Genomic DNA, 27,209 nt, shown 5'->3' with positions numbered 1-27,209 from the left:
GTGGCTTCTTTGTCTCCCAGGTCACATGGCTTCTTCATCTCCTGGGCCGCAGTCAGACTCAGGCACTGGCACCCAGTTTCTCCATCTCCCCCAGGTTGTGGGGTGGGCAGAATTGAGGCAGGAGGCTTCTTCAGCTGGCTGCAGCCTGGGATCACGAGGCAGGCGGCTTCTTGGTCTCCTTGGCCACAGCCAGCCTCAGGTGCTGGTGTCCGACTTCTCCAACTTCCACAGGCCCGGAGCGGCTGGGGGGCAGGGCCGCCGCCATCTTTGTCATGTTAATTTGCATACTCACTCCTGATTGGCTGGTGGGCATTGTGGAGGTATGGTCAATTTGCTTCTTTCTCTTTTATTAGTGTAGATGTTTTATAATTAATATAAGAAACAGGGGACACTTACTAGGAAGTAAAATCATTTACTTCCAAGGTTTACAGTTATCTAAAACTGGAGGAGGGGCATGTGACAATGGAGCCCCATCAGAATTTGAGGAACAGACATGATAGAAGGTAAACAAGACCAGGCAGGAAATGAGCTGACTGGCATAGCAAGTTGCCTGCTGGAGCAGCAGGTATAGGTTGGATGATGAAAAATCATTGGGCCACTGCTCCTGCCCTCATCTTCCTCACAACTGTTTGTGCAGACAATCTGGTGGTTGGGCAGGGAGAGAGTTGTCCCAGAAGGCTGTGAAGGAGAGTTGTCTGATCAGGGAGACAACAGCATGCTAAGAGTTGGAAAGCACACCATGTTGGCTGCTGGATGTGACTCTTCCTTGCCATCACTGCTATTATATGTATGTTCCCCAGTGCAGGCTCAGCCTCATTTGCCAAATAAGGAGGGGATTGGAAGACTGTTGGCCTCCTGCTCATTAGGGGTACCTGCTGGGAGAATTTTGCACATGCCGTTATGTGCTCAGTGGCACCAGGGCTCCCTTTAACATTCTTAATTACCCTGAAATTCAGCCACATGGCCCTTCTGCTTGTCTGGACAGTACTTGACGGCAGCTGGTATTAGAAACCTGCCATTTTCCCAGAGCCATCAAGTTCCATCTTCACTAATCAGGGAGGTCCTCCCAAGTCACAGAAAAATGTGTATCTATGTGTGCATGTGTGTGAGCACATATGTATAGCTGGGTTTACGTATGTGCCTCTTGGTTCCAGGCAAAGATCTACATGTATATGTATATGAGGGGAAGTTGGAGGGGGTGCAGATTTTCTCAGAAGAATTCTCTTGATTACTGATGATGATTTTGAGACACTGCTTTAATCTTTCTCAAGGAATAAGAAATAATATAATCTTGATGTGAGGAAGCACAGAAATACTCTGGTAAATAATAATGGACTGTGTTCATTTTTCCTGAGAAGAGGCAACATTTTCAGAACATTATTTCTGGATATTTGGGCAGAGTGGAAGAAACTGAGGTTGAGGAAAATTTTTGAGTAGAGATAATTTTGCCCTCCCTGCCGTGACCTGCATGGTGAGGTTCAGGATCTGAAAGAGGGGCTGATGCAAAAATGAAAATGCTATACAAGAAATATGAATTTAGAAGGCATTGGGGGCTAGGAGGAGCCTCTTTCTTGAAGAGACACACTGGAACCTGGCCTTATCCACTTTTTATTCAGTTTTAGATACACATCTTGCCCCCAGTAAAGCACGGCAAGCATGTAGCAGACAGACCATCTCAAAGGTCAGTTAAGATCAGTAAGGTCCAGTAAACCTTTACTTGGAGGCTATCAGGTCAGGAGATTGCTTTGAGCCACCACTATCTCAACATGAACAATCGGTGCCTAGCGTAAGCCCTGCTAACGCTCAAGGTACATCGGCTTCTCGCGTTCCTTGGTTCATGCTCATGACAGTGTTGGCTTGCAGTGGCTGCCCACATCTTCCCCTTTTTGTTTTCTTAATAAATCTTGAAAAGTGTATGCCGTCTGTAGGGCTTGAGTCCCTTTAAGACTCTTCATTCTGCATCTGCAGACATCCCCCAGGTCATCTATGGACTATTTGTCATCTGTCTTGTTCTTTTCCCATTCCTTATCTTCAGTATGTTGCTTGGAGCTACTGCTATCTGTGGCTGGAGCAGTCATCTGTCTGCGGCCACAGGTACAGGGTGAGGCTCCAGGTGCAAGGTCCTCATTAGTCTGGTCAGTTCCTCTCTCAGATACATGTTGAAGTTAAATGTTCCTCCCAGAAATCCAAATGGGCTTGGAGGAGTTTTCTGGAAATACACAAGCATATTCTCAACCAAAGGTTAATAAAGGGTTGGGACCTCTCCATAAACCAGACTCAGGATCCTTCTATTTGATCGAGCCCTTTTGCTTTGGCTTATTATGACACCAGTGTAATTCCATTGGTGTCTTGCCATCAGCTGCTGTAGAGCCATCTCCACATGAACAATCGGTGCCTAGCGTAAGCCCTGCTAACACTCAAGGTCCATTGGCTTCCCACGTTCCTTGGTGCATGGTCATGACAGTGTTGGCAAGTGGTGGCTTCCCATACCTCCCTTCACAAATTCCCCAAACCCCCATTCTTCTAATTTTGCTTTTGGAAGAAGGTTTTGAGATGGCATTTGTGTGATGTGTGTTTTTACACACATACACTCATATACGATCATATATACATGCATGCATTAACATGGTTCCTCAGTACATGCAATGTGCAAGGTGTTTTGCTGGAAACATTGGGGGTTGGAAAAGTAGTTTTACATCAATTCTTAAAGATCTCAAACTCTCTTAATGAGAAAAAGTATAATATAAAGCAATAAGTGTTAAAAGCCAAATAATTGGTAAGGTCATGTGGAAAGAAAGTTTAGAGATGGAAGGAATCACTCTCACTGCAGTGGTCAGGGAAGACTGTACCGAAGAGCTGTACCATCAACCTGGTTTTGACATATGAAGACTGTTCTTATATATTAAATGTTTGAATATGTTGCTAAAAATTGTCATTGAAAAAAATAATGGAAAAAAGGCAAGCCAATAATAATAGGTAGGGAAGTTACAAAGTTTCTGAAATCTCACAATGTGCTGTGACTATTGTCCCAATAGTGAAGAGTAACTGACCTGCTAATTTAGTAGGTGACCACTCTCTTGAAACCCCAGGAAGGTCTCTTTCTAACTTTTCCTCTTTGCAACACTAGGATTAAAAAGCCAATCAGTGGAGAAAGACAAATAGGTAGGACTTCTGCCCATTCAATATGATTGATTGATTGATTCTTCCTTCTATTGGTTTAAGGAATTTAACAAAACCTACATTAACTATCAATAAATAGTGTGGTACTATGCTAGGCACTGCCCTCAAAATGCTTAGTAAAGGAGCCATCCCAGAAAACTAGTACACTCTGGGGGATTGTTGCATGTGAAGTATGCTCTTGATGATCCTGAGGGGACTTTCGATAAAACTAGAAATTAAGGATGGCTTTATGGAGAAGGAAAAACTTTTGTTGAGTTTGTTTTTCTCAGAGTGTATAAGGAAAAGTAGGAGTTAACTTGATGAAGGGGAACTTTATTAAAATTGGTAAATTTATATCTATAAATATAATGCCAATGTAACCACCATTATTGATTACAGGTAGAATTTCTACAGGGCATTACTTCAAAGTTATTTCCTGGACAGATTAATGTAATGTTTAGCTCACAGTACCAAATAGCACTGAGATTGTAGTTATCAAGAACAATGAATTTGTAAAATATAATGGGATTTAGGATAGTTCTTTTAAGTAATTCACTAGTGTTTATGTTTACATCTAAGTTGGTAGAACACAGGGTCTAACCATATAACTTCTAATGAAAAAATTGGTTATAAAATTGAGGAAAAATGTCAAGAATTATCCTAGAAAATGTTATTGAAAAATATTTTTAAAGTTTACGCAAATTAACCAAGTTAAACTATTAACAAAGACTGAGAAATGTTGCATGTGTGTGAGCAGTGTATGTGTGTTTAGGAGAAGATGATTCACAGAAGCATGCTAAATTATCCTTAGATGAGTATATTAAAGAAGAATCAAAATTACAATCTCAACCTATTCATAAAATGATGGCAATGAAAAAAACTATTTACCAAAACTTAGAGGATATGGCCAAAGCTCTAGTTTGAAGTAAATTCAAGCCTAAAATAATTTACTTATAAAAAATATATAATCATTATTGTCAAATAGCTAGAAAACTTAAATCAACCTCAGAAAAGCAGAAGAAATAAAATAGTAAAATTAGCAACAGAAATAAATGAATTATAAAAGAAAAAATCAGTAGAGAAAAATTTAATCAGAAATTATAAATTGTATCATATTTAAAATAAATAAGATATAAAGCTACATATGTATAAATGTGGCATTTTAATGAGAACACTATTTGAAAAACTTCATGCTACTTTGAAAAAGACAATAAATTGGGAAATCTCTAGGGTTTTTATAAATTACCAAAAGTGATTTAAACAAAAACAGACATTTTAAACAGATGAAATAATATGGCAAAATTTTCAAAGAATTATTATGGAATTTTCTATCAGATAAAAATTTTAAGGACAGAGAGTTTTACTGATGAGTTCTTTAAAATATTGAAAGTCATGTAAAATGTGAAAAGTTCAAGCACAAAGTAAAATATTGAACATATATAATTCATGGAATATAACACTAATACAAACATCTAATCTATAATAATATAATAATTCTAAGGAGTAATCTCATTTGTGGATGTGAATATAAAAAAATCTAAGTAAAACACTAATAAATAAATGATAAATAAAATAAACATCTTATATAAAAAAGAGGTAATATGCAAAATGACCATCATGCCCTCCCACAAAGATGGTTGCCCCCATGTGGTCACAAGATGGCCACCACAGATGGCTGGCAGGGGAAGGCAGTTGTGGGAAATCAGGCCGGCAGTGGAGGACAGTTGGGGTTGACCAGGCCTGCAGGGGAGGGAAGTTGGGGGGGGACAGGCCTTCAGGGGAGGGCAGTTGGAGGGACCAGGCCTGCAGGGGCGGGCAGTTGGGGGGACCAGGCCTGTAGGGGAGGGCAGTTGGGGGACCAGGAATGCAGGGGAGGGCAGTTGGGAGCGATCAGGCCTTCAGAGGATGGCAGTTGGGGGCAACCAGGCCTGCAGGGGAGGGCTGTTCAGGGGGACCAGGCCAGCAGGGGAGGGCAGTTTGGGGTGACCAGGCCTGCAGGGGAGGGCAGTTGTGGAGGGACTCGGCCTGTAGGGGAGGGCAGTTTGGGTAACCAGGCCAGCAGGGGAGGGCAGTTAGGGGTGACCAGGCCTGCATGGGAGGGAAGTTGTGGGGGACAAGACCTGCAGGGGAGGGCAGTTGGGGGGAATCTTTTCCCACCTTCTCCCTCCCGCTTCCCTCTGAGAATCATTAGTTTGTTCCATGTTTCCATGCCTGTGCATTGGGCATCTGCTCCCAATAGTCAGTGTACATCATAGCTACCGGTCAAACGGTTGAACGGTCGAATGGTGACTTAGGCTTTTATATATATAGATAGTGTAAAAAGGTGGTCTAGTTGTTTTTTCATGTGTGTGTCCAATTTTCCCAGCACTATTTATTGAATAGACTATCTTTTAAAAATTATTATTTTTTATTGATTTCAGAGAGGAAGGGAGAGGGAGAGAGAGATAAACACACAAATGATTAGAGAGAATCATCTATCAGCTGCCTTCTGCAACTCCCAAGTGGGGGTCAAGCTTGCAACCTGGGCATATGCCCTGACTGGGAATTCAACTGGTGACCTCTTAGATCCTGGGTCGATGCTCAACCATTGCACCACACTGGCTGGGATAAATAGACTATCTGTAGTCCATTGTTTTTTCCTGCTTTGTCAAACATTAATTGACTATAAGGGTATGGATTTATTCTGGGCTCACTATTCTGTTCCATTTACATATATGTGTGTTTTTATGCCAGTATCATGCTGTTTTGATTACTATTGCCTTATAGTATACTAGTAGTTTGATATCAGGTAGCATGATTCCTCTAACTTTGTTCTTTTTTCTTAAGATTGCTGTTACTCTTCGGGGTATTTTGTGGTTCCATATAAATCTTTGAAATGTTTGTTCTAGAAATATGCCATTGGTAATTTAATAGGAATTACACTGATTGTGTAGCATGGACATTTTAATGATGTTAAGTTTTTCTATCCATGAACATGGTATATGCTTCCACTTATTTGCATTTTCCTCAATTTCTTTCTTCAGTATCTTATACTTTTCAGAGTATAGGTCTTTTACATCCTTGGTTAAAGTTATTCCTAGGTATTTTATTCTTTTTGAAGCAATTGTGAATGGTATTGGTTTTTTAGTTGCCCTTTCTGATAGTTCATTATTAGTGTATAAAAACGCTACTATTTTCTGAATATTTATTTTGTATCCTGCTACTATACTGAATTCATTTATAGGTTATAGTAGGTTTTTAGTAGAATCTTTAGGATTCTCTATGTACAATACCATGTCATCTTCAAATAATGATAGTTTTAATTTCTCCTTTCCAATCTGCTACAATTCCCTGTCTTGGAAGTGTGGCCTTATGTGGTAGGTGACCTGTGTGGCCCAGTGGTGCAGTCTCCCTGATCACCAGACCTGGGTGCTCTAATGATATCTCTTGTGCATATCGTGTGGGCCCTCCTGTTGTAATTGAATCTTGATTGCTATTGGCCCATTTGTGCATGGGATCAACCTTCAGGCTCGCTGACAGTGAATCTCAACCCCCAACACAGCATGCAGGCTGCTGTGCGGTGCTGATCACATGAAGTGGATTCACCTCAGCAGGGATGGTGCTGCCAACACCTCCCTGTGGATGTGCTACTTGTGAAGCTTATGGGGCCCTGCTCTGCTGTTGTCTGAAGCTGGCCTCTGGGTGGGCTGGTTCTGGGCCTCTTTGGAGGCACTGAGGTGAAGACCAATGTCAGACGCTGTCTGTGCTTGGCCCTAAACAGCCTGTTTGGAGCTATCAACAGTCCACCACTTGTGGCTCCCTCTTCTAGGCCTGGGTTCATGTGGAAAGGACAAAGCTATACACAACATCTGCTTTTATTAGCCACAGACTCTGGGGAAGGTCAGGCAGAGACTCAAAGCACCCATAATCCACCTTTGCCTGAAGGCTGCCTCTTAGTTTCAGTCACTTAATGAGCCTCTGGCTGTAGGTAGGTGTAAGCTCCACAGGGTGTGGTGAGAGGGATTCCAATGGGTGGGGCCATTGCTTCCCCCAGGCTAATGCTGCGTGGAGGGAACAGCTCTGCCTGAGAAAGACTGCTTCTGCAGTATGAGGGAATGACAGCACAGGGATCCAGGCGGCTGTCCTCTCAGTTCTTTACCAGAGCCACCAGCCCCAAACTCCCCTCATGCAGCTCTAGTTCACTATGCCCTCCCTCTGCTGGAGCATTTTATGGCTGCAAACAAAATGTGTGTTAACCCTTTAAGAGGGTGCCTGTGTTTCTAGCCACCCACTCTCTCCTGGCAGACAGAAACCCCTCTGCTTTTGATAATGCCAGGCATTATGTGGGCACCTTACTGGTTCTGGTGCTCCAGGCTGGGGATCCTGGCTTAGAATATAGACCCCAGATTCTCAGAGGGAAGCCCTGTGGCCAAGATATTCCTTCGGAACTTTGGCTCTGCCTGTGGGAGCCTGGCCAGACTGCTTGTACCTCTGCACTTCCTTCCTACCTGTCTTAATGCAGCCTCCTCTGTAAGGTCATTATAAACCTTCTCTCCAGCTGGCCTTCAATTGGTTATTCAGGATGAATTTTCCATATTTTAGTTGTAATTCCAGTTTGGTCCCGGGAGAAGGTTAATGTACATTTTACCTAATCTGTCACCATCTTGGAATTGGACACTAATTTTCTTGAAGGTGATTTGATAATAGTCATCAAGAACTATAGAGAAGTTCCTACCATCAGTCCTGGTAAAAATATATCCTCCAAAAATTATGAAAAGTGCCTGAAAAGATTATGTGTAAGAGTATTATCAGCTTATGTATAATATATAATGTATAATATTAGAAGCAATCTAAATGTTCATAATAAGGATGAGTTTGGAATAATTATGGTATGTCTATACGAGGTCACAGTATAAGGCCATTACAAATCATGATTGCATAAAACAATTAATGACATGGGAGAATGCTCATGATATAATCTCTCCTCCCTCTCTCTCTCTCTCAAATAATAAAATAAAATTTTCCACAACACACAGCTTCTAATAATTAATTCTCAGGTGTAATGATTAATTCACATCCAATGTTTAAAACATTTTGGACCCATGTTAATCTTCTAGCCCTGTCTCTAGTCAAGAGGAGTCTCCTTAAAACCAACTGCTATTCATCTACCAACCACAGCTCAGATTCAAAATTCACCAATACATTGTTTTCATGAGTGGCTCCTCTGGTTGCTATGCCACCACAAAGCACTGTGGAATTCCAAACACCCAACTCTTTGAGTTAAAAACACAGTAATTCCATGAAATTTTTGTTCAGATTTGAGAGAATAGTTCTATAGTGACTCACACATCTTCAGAGTTAGGGTAGTCTTATGTTAAGTATTTCAGAGAATAATCCTTTTTTATATCATAAGAAAAGGAATATTTAAGGTGGTTTTGTGAATTTCCCCTTCAAACTTTCATAGCTAAAATTTAGTTTTACTCTGAAATATTAAAAACATATATTTTTAAAACTACATAAACCAAATGAAAAATGATCCGCCCAAATCTGGCTCCATATCTTTATGAGTTTCAAAAATAAGAAAGGCTCTCTGTGTTTGTTACACATTGAGCACAGACCTAGACATAGGAAGAGGAGAATGAACATTCAGTGGGATTTATCCATGTTTTCTCTCTCAAACGTCACTATTTTTACCCAGCACTGACCTGTGAATGAGAAGGGCTGTAGCTTCCCGGAGCTCTGAGCTTGACCAGTCACTGGCCCTTGAGAATTCTCCATGGGCTGTCTAATCAGGCACATCAGAACAAGTTTAACCTCAGAGGGGAAGACTCTAAGGCCAGGTTCTGGACATGATTGGGACTCAAACAAAGAGGACTGAGTATGGAAATCACTTCTTGACATATAATTTCTGTTTCTTCCCATTTGCCTATTTCTTTAGTCCTTTGTTTCAATACACAAAATATTCAAACAGATCTTGAGTTGGGGAAGGGAAGAAACTATATATTTATTCAAAATTATAAAATAAGAAATGAAAATCAGAGTGAAAGAAAAAGGCAATACAAACTTGCCAGCCATATCATAGTTGCTCTAACAAAGATGCATATTTAGTCCTTACAAAAATAAAATATAATCAGGAATATTTCTTTCTTTATTCATGCTTTTTGTCTGACTGAGATTCTTGAAGTTTTAGATAATGAATAAAAATGTAAAAATAATTTAAAAATAATTTTTGATTTTTTCATGAGATTTATAATTCAATAGTTTAGTGTGCTTCTGCTTCTTCCCAGTTTATCTCCATCTCTCCATCTCTCTCTCTCTCTCTCTCTCTCTCTCTCTATATATATATATATATATATATATATATATCCTTATCCCTATCTCTATCTCTGACAAGGAACTTGAATCTGAAAGCAAATGAAGTTGCTTTCCTCTTTTTTTTTTTTTTTTTTTGACACCATTTTGGGAGAAAAACATCCTGAAACTTTTAGGAATCTTGAAATAACACCTTCCAGTCCCTTAATGTTCAGGGGCACACATTGTATTATTGTCGGTAATGCTTGCTGCTATAAACAAACCCAAAATTATGTAAAGGTCAAACATGAGAGTTTACTTTTCTCTTAGATAAAGCTGGTTGACTTACAGCTCTCATCCAAATGGTGAGTCAAGGATCCAGATCTCTTCTACCTACTACTCCATCATCAACACTTGACTTCCAAAACTGTCATTAGTCTGTGTCAAGCTAGTAGAAGAGGGAAAAAAATAAAGAATGATATATGGGAGATATTTTTAGGGTCAGGCCTTGAAGTGAAGCCCATCATGTATGTTCAGATTCCACTGGCTAGAGTTCAGTCATATGGCCATGTCCAGGAGAAAAGGAAAGTGGGGAGCAGAGCCTAGCTGTGTGACAAGGAAGAAGAGAATACAGGCTTAGTGAACAGTTAGCCAGTCTATGTTTTCACAACTGAAAAATTCTACTTGCTTAGAATGACGTTTTGATTTATAAGAAAATCGTTTGCATTGGAGCATGGTCGAGAGATAAAACTCAACTATGACAAAAATGTGAATCATAGCACAGCTTCTATACAACAAAAGAGTGTCTTGCCGAAACCGGTTTGGCTCAGCGGATAGAGCGTCGGCCTGTGGACTCAAGGGTCCCAGGTTCGATTCCAGTCAAGGGCATGTGCCTTGGTTGTGGGCATATCCCCAGTGGGGGGTGTGCAAGAGGCAGCTGATCGATGTTTCTCTCTCATCGATGTTTCTAGCTCTCTATCCCTCTCCCTTCCTCTCTGTAAAAAATCAATAAAATATATTAAAAAAAAAAAAGAGAGTGTCTCAATAAGTATAACTATTTCTATGCACCCATTTCAAACAAAATAAATCAAGGGCAAGTTCTAATGATGAATTCATGAGCATCTGAAGATGCATGTTTGGGGACCCAGACTACCCAGCCAAGAGGAGGGTGTAATGATGAGGCAGAGGAACATCATTCTGGTCAGAAGTTAACAACCAGCAGGGAAACTAGATAGGATTTTGTTTTAGCTATTGTGCTAGCTAATATGGAGGGATGTTGACAACCATTATTATTACAGCACAGTAGTGACAGCATTCCCAGGGTTAAATATGGGAAGCCGAGCAAAACTGTGTGTATTTGTTCCAAAACCTATACTATTTCCTTCTATAATTTTGTTCAGTTGGGCAAATGGATTTATAAGTTATAGTCTCTAAGCCTCAAATAATTTCATTTAGGGCATTTTCACACTTGTACATGTTTGATAAACACATTTCCTTTCTTCTGGAATTGAATTTTAACCGTTTATTTGCTGTTGCTGGTGGTCCCCACAATTACAGATAAGGGAATTGATCTGGCAAGAAAACAGATTGGCTCTTAAAAGAGGGTGGTTTGGATTGACAGGTGCTGGTGATTAGGTGCATGTCTAATGAATACTGTCTATAACCATCCGAAGTGAGAAAGCTGCAACCCCAGCTCTCACCTGCGCACTTCGAGCAGGAAGGGCTGCTTAACTCTGCCTTTCCTTTTAGGGCACGATGGCTGAAGCCATCGATAGGAAGTAATGCCCAAAGTTATCTGGATGGCTGGGGGTTACTGATACCTAGATGGTGCTTTGAGATAGGCAGACGTTGTTAGGAGAAACCTTGATTCAACAGGTAGCATTAGAGTGAGGTTGGTTTCAACTACAACTGCCTGTCAGGCAACGGGCATAAACAGCCTCAGCCACGCAAGACAAAGCAGTTCCCCCAGGGATGCTAGCCCATCAAGGGTATTACTCAGAGATTTCACTCCATTGGAAAGATCCCAGTTCTGGTCGCTCTGGCAAGATGACATCTAATCTAACGTATGGTGAGTTTATTTGCCCAGAAATTGGTTTGCTGGCTTTTAGGGACTTGGACTTGATCTGAGTTCAAACATTTTTGAGAAGAATGTCTCAGTTTGGATTCTATCCAGTGACCTCAATATGGAGTTAGAACTCCCTGCTTCCTTGTCCTGAACATCAGCAGCTTGATCCATGTGCTCCTTCTCTATCCTAGTCAAGGCTGGAGGCTTTTAGTGAATAGCTCAGTACTGCCAATCAGATATCTCAACTGCCTAGTAATAGCCATATGGGGTAGGTTCCTTTGCTTTTTAAGAGTCATCCATATAATTCCTCCAGTATAAAATGATCCTATATAATAAAAGCCTAATATGCTAAGTGTCTGGTCGACCTGTTGGCCGTTCAACCAATCAAAGTATAATATGCTAATGATATGCTAAGGCTTCTCAAACACTCACTATGATGTGCCCTGACCACCAGGCGGCAGACAGTTGACTGGTAGACCAGTCACTATGATGTGCACTGGCCACCAGCGGGCAGACATGCTCCAATAGGTAGGTTAGCTTGCTGTTGGGGTCCAGCTGATTGGGACTGAACGAGATGGGCCAGACACGCCCTGGAGCCCTCCCACGGTCCCTCTCTGGCTGGCCAACCTCCTGCATCCCTCCCTGACCCATTGTGCACCAGTGAGGTCCTTGGCCTGGCCTGCACCCTCTGGCAATCTGGGACCTGTCGGCGGATTTCGGAGAGCCAGTTTCGACCTGATCCTGCAGGCCAGGCCGAGGTACCCCACTGGTGCACGAATTCGTGCACTGGGCCTCTAGTCTTATTATAAAAATCTCTCTGTTCTCAAAGTAATATTTTCTTTAAGAGATTCAGGTCACAGCCCAAATTCCCAGCGTTATTTCAGCACTGGTATATCTGAAGGAAGCTATTATATCCAGTGGTCAAGCTTCATATCTTACCTTATTGAGAAGATAATAAAATCACTTGCAGTTGGAGTTTATTCGTCATTTAAATAATCACTGAAATTACAGATGAAAATGGCCCCTGTGCTGTGGGGGGGCTGTTTCTCTCTTTTCCATGTCACGCATGGAAAAGGAAACAGTCCAGTTGCTGAGTGGAAGAGCTGGGGATTAAGAAATTAAAGAAAGAAAGAAAGAGACAGAGGCAGAAATAGAAATAAAGAAAATAAGACGCAGAAATAGATTCATAAAGCTGGGAGCTGGGTGGGCCGCCATTTTGTCTAATGGAGAGGCAGCATGATGACAACGACCCTGAGCCACACAGCAGGTTTATTTTATATCCCCAAAATCCAGGAAGTAACACCAAAACTTAGGATCTAAGGAGCTTATTTGCATTCTTAACTAGGCCCCAGCATTACTGGATTTACATATCTAGACCCGCCCCTGCCGACACCTGGGCTGCTATGAAGTCAGAACTGATTAACATGTCCAGCCTCATTGGGGAAGCATGTTCCCAGGGCGTGCCTCTGCCTACGCCCTGAGTTCGGCTGACGATAATTAAGGAAATGCCCAGGTGCCTCCCAGGCGGCCCTCTACACTGTGCCATCTAGGTTCTCATGCTAGCCAGAGTATGTGTATTTTCCCTTTTGTAACATTCCATAAAAGCATCCTACATAGGGTGAGCTCATAATAATTTCTTGGCCATTTGTGGCAAGTGTAAACTATTCCAGATGAACTAAATTTGTGCCTGATTCCCATCTGGAAGATTCTTGAAATGGATCAGTCTGAAAGACAATGTCTTTTCCTTCACCCCCCCGCCACCCCCGCCCACATCTCTGCCTGGGAGTGGTACAAGGCCATATCATCATGGACTCTGACAGAAGAAATGATGGTGGTCCCCTGGTCATATTTGTCAAGCAGGAAAATGGGAATTCTTGGTTGAGGTCAGGAGGCATATTCTTGGAAAGTCAAAAATTTTTATGAGACATTTTTAATGTTATATTTTCATTTTTTGTGATTTAAAAAACACACATGAGAATACTCTGGAGCATCTGTGAGACATTCTCACTGAGTACTGCCATGTGATTCCAGGACCCCAACTGCATTTGCTTTATGGAGAGTAGCACACTTTAATTACTTTGCTCATGAGAAAAAGGCTCAAGTAGAATTTATTTGCACCCTAGTGAAGAGCAAAGGACATCAAAGTGTGCTGAAGAAATGGTGGTTTCTCAGAATTTTCACAGACAGAACTCCTGAGAGGATGGAGTCATTGTACAGCACAAGGCGCAGAGGTAGAATAAGACCAGATCCGGGCACCACAGCACTGGGCACCAAGTTCATGTTCACATGTGAGCTAACTTTATCACACTGCCACAGGTCCTGCTACATTACTAGTGATCATTCTAATATTTATTTTAGGTATAGTTTCACTTAATTTGTAAATTAATTTTGACTGTAGTGTATAAGGGCTATATGCGTAAGGAGTTTATGCCTAGATTGAAAGGAATTAAAGTCAACACAGGGCTTCATGAGAGTTGTTTTATCTAAAGAGACATCCATACATTATACAAGCTGAAGAAATACTGATGCATAGGATTACCTTTCATCTTTCTTTGAGGGTCTAAACTCATTCTGTTTACCTCTCCAAAAGATTTCCACAGAAAGTGCCATTTCCTAATTTTAGCGACTTGTGAGGCCAAAGGATTGGACTATACTGCACCATATTTAAAGAGAAGAAAACTTGATTTTATTTAATTTTCACTTTTTCTGCAAGATGTTCTGGCCACATTGCTAAAAGAAAAACACCTCCTATGGAGATCTCTAAGCAATTGTTCATAAGTATTGTGGACTAACAAAAACAGGTCAGTAGCACATACTCTTCCTAAATGCTTTCTGCTGTCCTCTGCTGAGAAGAAGGCTCACTGTAGCTGCTGCAGAATTTTTGATAGTGACCTGTTTCATAGAAAGTGTTCAAAAATTAAACTGAATGAAAGAATGACTCAGGTCAACAACAAGAAGCCATTAAACACAAAATTGATATTAGCAATTGGTTAGTTGATCGAAGAATAATCCATTGGGATGGAAGACATCCCCTAGAGAGTTGGGAAGTTCCCTGATACACAGCTTACTGACTGAGGTGCTAGGGCCCTGGTGAATATGAAGTCCTCCTTTCATGCTACGGAAGCAGAAGAAATCCAGTCGGCTAGTCCTCTAGACAAATGCTTGATTGTTCTCTGCTGGTGACCCTATGACATGTTAGAGGAGTTGGGTTTGGAGGGAGTAAACCACCTGGATACCTATCTAGGCCATAGAATAAAGCAATGAGAAGAAAAGTCCTCAGGGAGCTGCTGGGAAAGAATTATGGCTACAACACAGAGTGCAGACGGAGGAGGAAGACAGGTAGTAAAGAAGCTGTTAAAGGTTGTCTTAACTCACCCCTATTGTGTGCTGTCTTGCTTGGGTCTCAGTGAGTATATACATAATTAATTGAGACTGGGATGCCAGGGTCAGGCATGTTCATCTGGTTTCTCCCAGCTCTCAAAGTGGCATGATGTATAGGATGGTTTCTTTCGAAGAAATTTCTTCTCTTCAACTGAGCACTCAGCTCTGAGTGGGAGAGGGCATCCCCCCAGGGAGTGGGTGCTGGTGAGCCCTGAATGAGGAGGCTGCATTTGAATTGCATTTTCATATGACAGGAAACAGATGGAGTTATATCTCCAGCCTGAAGAATTTACTTTTGGACGACTCACTTTTCCTTTTTATAAATCAATGTTCTCGCCTGTAAAATAAAGACAGTGATACTCCTTCTTTTTGGAGCTATTATTGGGATACGTCTGTCCTTAAGTTACTTTCAGCATTATGGGAGAAAGGAGCTTATGCAGTTCTTCACTATTCAGTTTATGGACTGGGTATATCTGCACTCTTTGGCGATCCCCCTTGTCATCATCTACCTCTGGAAAAATTAAATGGGGTTTTCCCTTTAATATATCTCATATACTCATAAATTTTCTCATTTCAAAAAAAAAATAGACTTGATGTTAAAAGAAGTATGAAGTTAACTTCTTTCTTCCACTTACCATGGGACTTCAACTGTGTGCCTTAGTCTCACTGAGCTTCTCTCATCTCATCTGTAAACTGGGACAATTTAAAGCACCTCATGGGATGGCTGAGAGTAATAGGTGTGGATGCAGTTTGCAGACTGCAAAGGGCCACTCACATACCAAGCATCAAGAGCGGACAGTTTATGGAACAAAATTACTATTTGGGGTCATCAAATCAGGATGACTTCGTGTCATAAAGGACTTTGTGACATCAGCTATTCTGACCTCTTGATTCTATGCTCTCTGACGTTCCCCACTCAGAGTTTTTCAGGTGGGAAGCTTGAGAGCATTGGGATGCCCAGTTATGTCAGTCTCTAACTCTTTTCATCACTTAAATAGTGTCAACTTCCCTGTACATTTAGTGGTAAGGCTTAAACTGAAGACAAACATGAGACTCTATTGGCATAGTTAACATTTTTTTTTCCTCTGCCTCAATAACACCTGAAACTTGCCTCAATTATAACATTTACTGCCCTGACTCATAATTATTGACCTATTTGCCTCTCCTGTTGAACCACAAAGTTTTCCAAGGGAATGTAGAGTATTCATTTGTAATGCCCTGAGCTTCCCATAGTGTCTGGTACAGAGTATGTGTCCAATGCCAAATAAAGTATTTCTACTAGAATTTCATCTCTTCCATGCACCTCACCCACAGGCACCCCTCCCCCACTGGCAATTTGGACATATGTCCTCTTCTGACTGAAGTCAATCCCCAGTGGCTCCCATACATCTGATCATTCTCCAAACCTGAGTGATGACTTTTCACCTGGTACTGCTGATGACCTCACATGGAGCTCACACCCTGATGGTGCATTTCACTAGCCTGCGGATCTGCTATCTGGGCATTTCTGAGAAAACCAGTGAAAGTGTTACATGTGTAAAAATAGGAAGAAAAAAGATAGGCCCAGAGGACAGTGGGAGCATTGTAGAGGGCAAGTTTTTAAAATTGCTCAACAATAAGAAGGTTAAATAAAATCTATAGAAGCAAAACTTTGTTGGTAGAATTTAGCTCAGCTTGTGGACTAGTGTTTCCCAAAGTACATTTCACAGAGCCGGTTCCATTGATATTAATAGATATAAACTTTAACGTGTTTTTTAAAAATAAGTTTATGAGATAGTATCTTATATCCTATATCAGTGATGGGCAACCTTTTGAGCTTGGTGTGTCAAACTTCACCAAAAAACTGAGCATAACTTGGGTAGTGTGTCACTTTGAGGAAAAAACATTATTTCGCAAATGTTTCATCCTCAGGAGCAGCAAATGTTTCATCCTCGGCATGCGGCCGCCTTAGTGGCCGCGTGTCATCAGAAATGGCTACGCGTGTCAGTGCTGACACACATGTCATAGGTTCGCCATCACTGTCCTGTATAATAAAAGGCTAATATGCAAATTGTTCCCTCGGGAGTTCGACCTACTGGGAGTTCAACCACTCACTATGATGTGCGCTGACCACCAGGGGGCAGCGTGGAATGAAGGAAGGCCCTGGCTGGCAGCCAGCAGCTGGGGGAAGGAAGGCCCCAATTGGCCCTGATCACTGGCCAGGCCTAGGGATCCTACCCGGGCATGAATTTCCTGCACCAGGCCTCTAGTCCTATCTAATAATAGACAAATATGCAAATTGACCATACCTCTGACACACCCACAAGCCACGCCCACCATCCAATCAGAGCGAGTATGCAAATTAACTCAAACCAAGATGGCTACAGCCACAGAGAGCAAGGTTTCCTAGGTAACAGAGGAAGCCAAGCTTTCTGCCAGCCTTTGCAGGCCTAAGCCTCCACTCAAGCTACAAAGTTTCAATTATAGAAGGTAAACAAATTCAAACAAATGGCGGCAGAATGGAGCTTGAGAGAGCAGGCCAGGGTTGCCGGCGGCAACAGGGGAAGCAAAGCTTTCCACATACCCTGGCCGGGCCCACCCACTTAAGGCAACAAAGTTTCAGTTATAACCCCAACACAAATGGCTGTGGGCCTCGGAGGGAGCCCCAGGCTTGGCTCCGCTCCAGGCTACAAAGTTTCAATTGTAGAAGGAAAATAAATTCCAGATACCAGGGCCTCTGCTTGGGTTGCCAGGAGGCGTGGCACCTTGCTCAGGCCGCCCCACGCCCCAAGGGAACCCCACCCTGATCAGGGACACCCTTCAGGGCAAACCAGCTGGCCCCCACCCCTGTACCAGGCCTCTATCCTATCTAATAAAAGAGTACTATGCAGATTGATCATCACTGCAACACACAATATAACTGCCCCCATGTGGTCAAAGATCCTGCCCCCATGTGGACACAAGATGGCCACCACAAGATGGCCAGCAGGAGAGGGCAGATGGGAGGCACCCGGCCTGATGGGAAGGGCAGTTGAGAAGGACCAGGCCTGCAAGGGAGGGCAGTTGGAGGTGATCAACCCTGCAGGAGAGGGCAGTTAGGGGTGACCAGGCCGGCAGAGGAGGGAAGTTGGGGGCAAACAGGCTGGCAGCAGAGTGGTTAGGGGGTGATCAGGCTGGCAGGCAGAAGCGGTTAGGGGCAATCAGGAAGGCAGGCAGGCAAGCAGTTGGGAGCCAGCAGTCCTGGATTGTGAGAGGAATGTCCGACTGCTCGTTTAGGGCAGTTAAACGGGCAGTCGGACATCCCCTTAGGGGTCCCAGATTGGAGAGGGTACAGGCTGGGCTGAGGGACAACCCCCCTCCGTGCACGAATTTTGTGCACCGGGCCTCTAGTATTATATAAAGTTAAACAGATCTTCTTACCCTGGAATACGTAATAGCCTTTTATATGATGATGCAGTTTAGACATCTTTAAGAAGAAATCATCACATTGCTTTGGACAATTTTTGAGGACCCTTCATTGGAGAATTCCATGGACTTTAGTATTCCTTAGAACACATTTTGGGAAATGTGGCCACAGAGACATGAATTTGAATTTTATTAAGGCATTGACAGTTGGTTCCCATAGTAACATGGACTTAACAATAGTGTAATTAGATGGGCTCTTGCTTGATTAAACCACTGTCCTGAAAGGATTTGATTAATAGCTGGACATACTATTTCTAGGTTTCTGCTCCAGACTTTGCAATACCCTATCTTGGTCAAATCATTCATACATATAGAATTTTACACTTTTCTTTTTTAAAAATGCTAAGAATAGAAGCAGATGCAACAAATAATAGTTTGTAATACTCAAGGCTTTTAGTTGTCCAAAGTCATTATGAGTTAGCTAGAGGCCCAGAGCATGAATTCATGCACGGGGGAGGGAGGAGAAGGAACTGTGGGAGGTTGGCTGGCAGCTCCGAGGAGGGAGCCAGCCCTTGGCCCCCCTGGGAAAGGGGCCGCATCCACCGCCACCCACCCCCGGTTCCCCGTCCCAGCCTGGGGACCGAAGGCCCCGGCGAGGTGAGGAGAGGAGGCGACAGTCGCTGGGCCAGGTGCAGAAGAAACAGATGCTAGACACCGGACACCAGACACCAACACTGCCATGCCACCATGTGTTTCCCCGCTCCCCCCCTCCTCCTTCCCTCACCGCAGGTCCGTGGTGGGTGAGTGGCCCCTGGGGAAGGGAGAGGATGGGAGTGAGACAAACCCTTGTGTCAAGGGCTGACTTTCTATAGATCACAGTGAGGGAGCTGCTCTGCTACTTACGAAACCCCTACCCAGGTCGTCTATGAATGGTTTAGCACCAGGGGCCGATGGGGGCTGGCCAGCCAGGGGGAGGGACTGCGGGCAGTTGGCTGGCTGTGAGAGGTTGGCTGTGGGAGACTACCAGGGGTCAGCTCCTGAATTGGTTGTCTGGCCCCTGGTGGTCAGTGCACATCATAGCAAGTGGTCGACCGGTCATTCCGGTCATTCGATCATAACGGTTGCATAGGCTTTTATATACACTGAGTGGCCAGAATATTATGACCACCCCATCAGTATTTCATTGGGCCATCTTTTGCCTTCAATACTGCGGCGATTCTTCTTGGCATTGACTCCACGAGATGTTGAAAGGTGATGCGAGGAATCTGACACCATGCCTGATGAATAGCACTGTCCAGTTCTGTGAGATTGGATGGTTGTGGAACCAGCTGCCTGATGGCTCTTTTAACTTCGTCCCACAAATGCTCAATTGGATTGAGATCTGGTGTTTGTGGGGGCCACCTAAGCAAGGTAAAGTCTCCCTCATGTTCTTGAACCCACTCCTGCACAATACGAGCACCATGGCATGGCGCATTGTCTTGTTGGAAGAAGCCATTTCCATTGGGATACGCCATCAACATGATAGGATGAACTTGATCAGCAACGATACTTAGGTATGTTGTGCTTTTCAGATGTTGTTTGACATGAATTAAAGGGCCCAAATCATGCCAGGAAAACATGCCCCAAACCATAACACTGCCCTCACCAGCTTGAAGGGTTGTACTCATGCATGTGGGGTGCATGCTTTCATGCTGTTTCCGAAAAATTCTCACTCTGCCATCTGCATGATGCAACTGGAAAAGTGATTCATCGAACCACATGGCTTTTTTCCAATGCTCGACTGGCCAATCCTTGTGTTCCTGTGTGAATTGGAGATGTTTTATCTTGTAACTGCAGACAGCAAAGGTGTTTGAACAGGCCTTTGGCTTCCATATCCCATACGATGCAGTGTATGGCTAATTTGCCTACAAATGTCAGGTGGTCATAATAATCTGGCTACTCAGTGTATATAGATAGTACAAGATGGTTACCAAAACACATACCTAACCAAAAGCCACACTGAATCATTTAGTGTTATCAAATCAAGAAAGATAACAATCTAATTGCCTTTTGGCCTAGCACAGTGGTTGGCAAACTGCGGCTCGCGAGCCACATGCGGCTCACGAGCCACAGTTTGCCGCTCTGTTGACTAATGAGTTTGCCGACCACTGGCCTAGCAGACCCCACATTTTAGAGGACACATTAATAAACTAAAATGTTTCTATAGAAGAATAATCAAGATGGTGTTGTGTCTGGAAGCCATAAAATAGAATAAAAAGTTTTTAAAAATTGAGAATGTTCATCCTCAAAAATAAAAAGCTTAGAAGGAGGATATACTCTATATTTTAAATATTTGAACTCTTGCATGAGGATAGGGAAGTGTTATGCGAAGAATTATATTCTCCCTCCCAAATTTATATGTTGAAGCCTTAACTCCCAGTATCTCAGAATGTGACAGCATTTGGAGGTAGAGTGTTTATGAAGGTAATTAAATTAAGATGAGGTCATTATAATAAGCCCTTATTCAAAATGACTGGTGCTCTCGTAAGAAGAGGAGATTAGGACATAGACACACCCAGAAGGAAGGAAGACCCTGTCGAAACCTGGGAAGGAGGTACCACCTACAAGCCAAGGAGAGTCCTCAGAAGAAACAACTCTGCTGACACATTGGCCTCTGGTCTCCAAAATGGTGAGAAAATAAATTTTTGTTGCATAAGTCTCCCTACCTGCGGTCCCCCTGGAGTCAGGAGCACGTTGAATAAAAGAACAGCATTATTCTCTGGATTAGTGGAAGGAAGAACTAAGACCAGCATGTGGGAAAACCGTGGCTCAACTAGGAAGTGGGTGGTTTGACAAAGTGGTAAGTTTCGCAGTCATTGGAAGTATCCACACCGAGACTGGCTGGCCATCCACTGGGGTAGTTGCAGGGAAGATACCTGAACTGGGCAGGAGGAACCCTGGGAGGTGCTGAAGACTTTTCTGTGGGTCTCTGGTTCTCTGGGAGTGGAAAGGAGCTTATGAAACACCCAGATGGTTAACCAGGTGTGGTTCCCTCCCAGCAGCACCCAGAGATGGCAAAGCCTATGCTGCCCATCTTTCCCAGGCTGTGAGATTCCCGGGACCAGGGCCGCTTCAGAACCATTTATTTGTCTGTGACATTTGACACACCCTTGTATGTAGTGTGTGAGTAATTTATGCTCATCAGGTTCAGTGTTTCAGAGCAAAGACAGATAAAGGGACAAGTGTAAGTGCAGGGTGGCATGGCCTTCATGTGGTAGCAGTGAAATCTACATGAAATAAAATTTCCCAACCTGTTAATTTGGGTGTGGTTTGCTTGAAAAATTGAGATGCTTCCTTATTTCTCCCAGAGGCCTTCCAGAAGGTCCGGGTTTCTTGTTTAGCATTTGTTTTCAGGGGGATGCTATGGTTCAGGGCAGGGTGGCACCCTGAGGGATGGCAAGGCAAGACTGATGCAAAGTCTGTTCAGTGAGACCATAGGCACAAATGGGGGAGGCATTGCCCTCCTGGTGAATTTGGATCTGCAGGCAGCGTATGTGCTGTCTTCCATATCACTAAGCCAGTTAGAAATGAGACCCTTGAAACTTAAGGATGCAATGATTCAAGAACAAGGAAGCGAGCAGGGGAAGAGGAGAGAGAAGGTGGTACCAGTTATGGGCAAAAGAATATGACAGTCGAGAGAGAAACCAAGATGGCGGCATAGGTAAACACCTAAACTGCTGCCTCGCACAACAATTTCAAAACTACAACTAAAAGACAAAACAGACATCATCCAGAACCACAGGAAGACTGGCTGAGTGGAAATTCTACAACTAGAAGGAAAGAGAAAAGCACACTGAGACCCAGAGGAGGTGCAGAAGGCAGAGTACGAAGGTGCGCACATGCAGAGAGGGAGGTGCGCGTGCGGAAAGGGAGGTGCGCATGCGGAGAAGGCTGGCAACTGAGTATGCGGCTGGCTTTTTCAAGCCGGAGGGAGACACAAGCTCCTGACTGCTCTGAACTCTAGTTCTGGGTGAGACTCTGGGGACCCAGACTTATACGGGGAGAAACTGGACTCTGTGGAAGCGGGCAGAACTCGAGGGCAGCTTTCTCTCAGAGGTGCTCGCAGTGATTACTGTGGGACACTGAGACCCAGGGGCCTCTTAGGGCAGGGCTGACAGGAAGCCATTGCTGTTTACTCTGCCTTGAGACTCCGCCCCATCCAAGCTGTGCACAGAGGCTTTTGCATATGAATAGTCTGGTCCTTTGAATTTTAAACTTATCTATCAAACTGCAGCTGAGTCACAGAGACCCAGAACATCCAAAAGAAGGCCCAAGGTCCCACAGCACCTTGCATTGGGTCACAGCTGGGCCTCATCTGGGCACCTCCAAAACCCAAACAAAGAAGAGGAATCTGTAGATCTCTCTGTAGCTCCTGCTGGGTGGCCTCAAGTGGAGGCTAAATTAGCACCTTCTTGGAGACCCAAGAGCCAGTGTACCCAGGGGTCGGAGTAGGACCATCCAGATTACAACTCCTCAGATCCATAAGGGACACACTTGAGGGCAGACTCAGTGAGCACCAAAGCCCCACTGATGCAAGTCTTGTCCCATAAGGATGTCTCCAGCACAGAAGTTCTCCCATTGTAGACACAGCTGATCCTCACAGCCAATTGGCCTGGAGGTCAATTCCTCCCAGTGATACCAATAACAATCAAGGCTTAACTACAACATGACTGTGCACACAGCCCACAAAGGGGTGCACCAAGAGTGTCCACCTCAGGTACTTAGGGAGGCTGAGCCACTGGACCCTATAGGACACCTAGCAGCACACAAAGCCACTCTATCAACTCAGGGAAGCAGCCAAAATGTGGAGACAAAGAAACAGGTCACAAATGACAGAAATGGAGGAAAGCAAACAACTGGATATAGAGTACAAAACCACGGTTATAAGGTTTTTCAAGAATTTTCTAGAAAAGGCTGATAAATTTAGTGAGACCTTTGAGGATATGAAAAAGGACCAACTAGAAATTAAGCATACACTGACTGAAATAAAGAATAATATACAGAGATCCAATAGAAGACTAGAGGATCCCAAGAATCAAGCCAAAGATTTGAAATACAAAGAAGCAAAAAACACCCAACCAGAAAAGCAAAAAATAAAAAAGAATCCAAAAATATGAAGATAGTGTAAGGAGCCTCTGGGACAACTTCAAGCGTACCAACATCCAAATTATTGGGGTGCCAGAAGAAGAGAGAGAGCAAGATAATAAAAAACTATTTGAGGAAATAAGGACAGAAAACTTCCCCCACCTGGTGAAAGAAATAGACTTACAAGTCCAGGAAAAGGAATCCAAAGAGGACCACACCAAGACACATCATAATTAAAATGCCAAGAGCAAAAGACAAAGAGAGAATATTAAGAGCAGCAAGAGAAAAACAGTTAGTTACCTACAAGGGTGTACCCATACGATTGTCAGCTGATTTCTCGACAGAAACTATGTAGGCCAGACGGGAGTGGCAAGAAATAGTCAAAGTCATGAATAGCAAGAACCTACAACCAAGATTACTCTACCCAGCAAAGCTATCATTCAGAATTGAAGGTCAGATAAAGAGCTTCACAGATAAGAAAAAGCTAAAGGAGTTCATCACCACCAAATCAGTATTATATGAAATGCTGAAAGGTATTCTTTAAGAAGAGGAAGAAGAATAAAAAGGTAAAGATAAAAATTATGAACAACAAATACATATCTATCAATAAGTGAATCTAAAAATCAAGTGAATAAAAAATCTGATGAACAGAATAAACTGGTGAATATAATAGAATCAAGGGCATAGAAAGGGAGTGGACTGACAATCCTTGGGGGGGGAAAGAGGTGTGGGGGATGCGGGAAGAGACTGGACAAAAAACATACACCTATTGATGAGGACAGTGGCGGGGGGGGGGTAGGGGCATGGGGTGGGGTGGGGTGGGAACTGGGTATAAGGGAGCTATGGGGGGGGGGAAAAGAGCAACAACTGTAATAATCTGAACAATAAAGGTTAAAAAAAAAGAGTATGACAGTCTGCCCGCCTGGCGCTTGTTTTGACTTCTCCGACTGCACAAGGGGTGCATGCAGATGACTTTACATCTCACAGCAAAATATGCAACAGCGATGTGCTAAGCAAATGCAAATAAAAATATGCTTTCCCCGCTCCAAACAAATCTCATGCACTGCGATGAACTGTAGCCTGGTGAGAGATAGGGACAGAGACCACCAGGACTGACCACTCAGGTGTAAACCACTCTCTGGAGTCAATATGCACGGTCCGGCAGGCCAGTTTTCAGCTGCCTTGGATTGCTTGGTATTCTTTGGACATCACATGCGTTTTGATTTCACTCATTCATACATGCATGAGAGCATTGTTCATCCGATTCACTCAGCAGATTGTGCACCGACTGGGATCCAGGCACAGCCAGGCATGGAAGAAGGCGCCATGAAGGACACTGAGGTAAGCCATATTAATCTCTTGGCTTGGGAGTTCATAGTTTCTCTGCTTTGCTCATGCATCTCCCTCAGCCCGAAGCATTCTTCACTCTCCTTTCTCCCTATGGATCTCTCCCATGCCTTGAGAGTCAGCTTAGAGCATTTCCTTTTTCTTACTCAGCATTTCTTCCCGCCGTGAGAATTCATCACCCCTTTTCCAGTGCTCCAAGAGCAGTGCTTCTCTTCTGAAGTGGCACAGCAGGGTTCAAGAAAAGTGCCTGCTGCCACCTTCTGCCCCGGCCCCCCCAAACTTACAGCACCAGATATTTCCTAGTTCTTGGGAAATTCTAACATGAGGAGGAAATTAGTGTCCTAAGTCTCATAAAAGGGAGGTTTATAAATAAGTTTGTAATTTTATATTGAAAATATACTTTGGCTTGCCCAGCCGGTGTGGCTCAGTGGTTGAACATCGACCTCTGAACCAGGAGGTCATGGGTCAATTCCTAGTCAGGACACATGCTGGGGTCGTGGGCTCTATCCCCAGTGTGGAGTGTGCAGGAGGCAACCAGCTCATAATTCTCTCTCATCACTGATGTTTCTCTCTCTCTCTCTCTCTCTCTCTCTCTCTCTCTCTCTCTCTCTCTCCCTTCCTCTCTGAAATCAATAAAAATATATTTAAAAATTAAAAAAAGAAAATATATTTTGGCTCAAATATAGCTGCAGGGCCCCAATGTGCTTTTCTCAAAACTTCTCACTGAACTAGACCAATAGAAGGAATTATGCTACGTTTGCCACCAGGGCGGTGTGGTGGGTGGGATATTTGGCTGGTTCCTAATACTGGCTCTGCCCTTTATTAAATGTGTCACTTTGGGGAAGTTATTGAATATATTTGTGCCCAGGTTTCCCCATATTTAAATGGGGGTAATAACAGAACACATTTTATAGGGTTGGTGTGAGGATTAAGTGTGTTAATACGTGCAATTACCTGGAACCCTGTATGGCACTGAATACATATTCAAGAGATTCTCATTATTAGTTATTTTTCTCCGAGGGAAATATTTTCTACCTGCAGTTTACTGTGGGCTTGTTTTATTCTACTGATTTATGTCCTAAATGCTTTACAAAAAGCAGTGACTCAATTTTACAAAAGCCACCGCTGAGATTAGGTCCTTGAAATCCTCTTAGTGTTTTTGAAGAGCAAGTCATTTGGAGTCAGATCTTGGAACTTGAGTTTCAATATTTTACCTGTATTGAGTGTCTCACCTGGGAGAGGCCACTCAGCCTCCCTGATCTTCTTTCCGTAACTTAAAGAGGAGCGGCAGTCCCCGCCCTGTGAGTTGCTGTGATGCTTCGATGAGTGTGAGGCTGAGCTAAGTAAATAACGTATAAAAGTTCCCAGCATCCTGTGTGACAGGCTTAGTAAATGCTTGTTTCATTCTTTATTTAAACACAAAAGCCTTCATAGCCACTGAGTCGGATACACCTGGGATGAGCCCTGAACATTTTGATAGCGTTGAGAGTCAGTAACTTAGATAGTGATCACACACACACACACACACACACACACACACACACGAGAGAGAGAGAGAGAGAGAGAGAGAGAGAGAGAGAGAGAGCTCTCTAAATACCACGTCTGGTCACCTTCACTAACATCCGATGGGGTACTCCCATTCCATCCCTTTCTAAGGTGAGAAAGCAGTGAGGCCTGCTTGTGGTTGGGAGCTGCATTGGGCCTGCTCCTCTGCCCTCCACTTGCTGTTCTAATATCAGTTCATTTTTCCTTGCGGACTGAGTCTTGTCCCCAAAGCCCAGCTGGGGGCCGGCCTCTGCCGGTGATCACGCACCATGTCATTCTTGATCTCAGGCAGAGCCTGTAGGTCATGCTTTTGAGCTGAGTGGCTGAACTCTGACCCCATCCTTTGCCCTGCTCTCCTTCCAAACATGCCCCCCCCCCCCCCCGGATGTGTCTCTGGTGCTAAGGATTGTTCAAACCGTGCTCTGTGACCACCATGTGTTGGCCAGTCTGTCTCTACTGTCAAATGGGTCCCCCTCCAGTGTCCCCTGAACTCAGGAACATGCCGTTCTCCAGCCCCCCTCACTCCTAGCCTTGAGGCGCAGGCTGCTGGCTGAGCCCACAGCATGTTGCAGCCCTAGGGGTGACGGGCTCAATGCTGGCATTGTGTTCTCCAGGTGCTAGGGTTCCATTTTGTGCACTCCTGAACCAAAAGTGACCAAAGTCATCTGAAGGTCCTTAATCCCATGAATAAAACTATATCCAAATGGTAGATGCATTAGCCCCGAGATGCATTAGCCCAGCCAGCGTGGCTCAGTGGTTGAGCATCAACCCAGGAACCAAGAAGTCAATTCCTGGTCAGGGCACGTGCCCGGGTTGCAGGCTCAATTCCCAGTAGGGGGCCTGCAGGGGACAGCTGATCAATAATTCTCTCTCATCATTGATGTTTTCTATCTCTCTTTCCCTCTCCCTTCCTCTCGCTCTAAAAATCAATTAA

General features: G+C 43.6%; 1 long non-coding RNA gene across 1 annotated transcript; it reads right to left on the bottom strand.

Annotated features, from left to right (window-relative positions):
- Positions 1 to 14,206: 14,206 nt before the first annotated feature.
- LOC114229016 (uncharacterized) lies at positions 14,207 to 15,679 on the bottom strand. Its single transcript, XR_003615111.2, has 3 exons — positions 15,511 to 15,679; positions 14,870 to 15,212; positions 14,207 to 14,386 (listed from the first exon to the last, which is right to left on the bottom strand). It is a non-coding gene; the product is annotated as an uncharacterized LOC114229016 (long non-coding RNA).
- Between the last annotated feature and the right edge of the window lie 11,530 nt (positions 15,680 to 27,209).

This window comes from Eptesicus fuscus, chromosome 23 (genome assembly GCF_027574615.1).
Source record: "Eptesicus fuscus isolate TK198812 chromosome 23, DD_ASM_mEF_20220401, whole genome shotgun sequence".
Lineage (NCBI taxonomy): Eukaryota > Metazoa > Chordata > Mammalia > Chiroptera > Vespertilionidae > Eptesicus > Eptesicus fuscus.
Note: the sequence above shows the minus strand (reverse complement) of the source record. Positions and strands in the feature narration are given on the sequence as shown.